This window comes from Octopus bimaculoides, chromosome 7, assembly GCF_001194135.2.
Source record: "Octopus bimaculoides isolate UCB-OBI-ISO-001 chromosome 7, ASM119413v2, whole genome shotgun sequence".
In the NCBI taxonomy this organism is placed as follows: Eukaryota; Metazoa; Mollusca; class Cephalopoda; order Octopoda; family Octopodidae; genus Octopus; species Octopus bimaculoides.
The window spans coordinates 55,508,620-55,509,728 of NC_068987.1; positions in this window are offsets into that span (position 1 = coordinate 55,508,620).

Sequence of the window (1,109 nt, forward strand, 5' to 3'; positions counted from 1 at the left end):
GACTAAGAGCTGCGTGTACTCCATCCCATGCAGCTGTGGTATGTTATACAAAGGCGAAACATGTCGCCCCCTCAAAATAAGAGTAGACGAACATCGCACAATGTGACACGAGGAAATATTGATAAATCGGGTATAACTGATCATGTATAGAAAAATAGAGACCACCTCCCCCTGTGGAATGAAGTTAAAATAATAGATAGAGAACACCACTGGAAAATACGAAAACTAAAAGAAGCAGTACATATGTTTGAACACAACAACCTCCTAAGCAGACCGAGTGCAGATATGAGTAGCGTATGGGAACAGGTATTAAGGAAGGATAGGAAAATATTAGATTTATAAGCCCTAAAATTCACTCCATAATTGCCCACGGGCATATGGCGTAGTGGTTAAGAGCGCGGGCTACTAACCCAAAGATTCAGAGTTGATTTCAGGCAGTGACCTGAATAATAATAATAATAATAATAATGATGATAATAATAATAATAACAACAACAACATCGAAAAATACCTTAGGAATGAGAGAGAACCCAGGTTCGAAATTTCCCCAAGACACTGGAGAGCATATAAGCCGAAACGTTGTGTTAACAACAAACAAGATGAGAATAATGTAAATAGTACACACACACACACACACACACACACACACACACACACACATATATATATATATATATATATATATACAGGGGTTGGACAAAATAATGGAAATACCTAGCATCATAGCAACATGATTTTGAAATTTTGAAATATCTTTAAGACAGTCAGAAGCTTCTTTATTTTTAGGAATTTTGATCTATTATTAGTGTTGCTTAATATGTTTTGCAAAAATGCTGTTTCTTTTCAGATATCAGAAAAACAGTTGTTGAAATTCATTAAAATGACAGATCTATCGGACTTTCAAAGAGATCAAATTATTGGTGCTCAGATTTTTGTGTGTTTTTAAATGGTATATTAACACCTTCCACGCTGCAATTGTATATATATATACGTATATACATATGCATCTATACATATACATCTATACATATACATCTAAATATACATCTATATACATAATATATATACATACAAATATATATGCATATATATATATATATATATATATA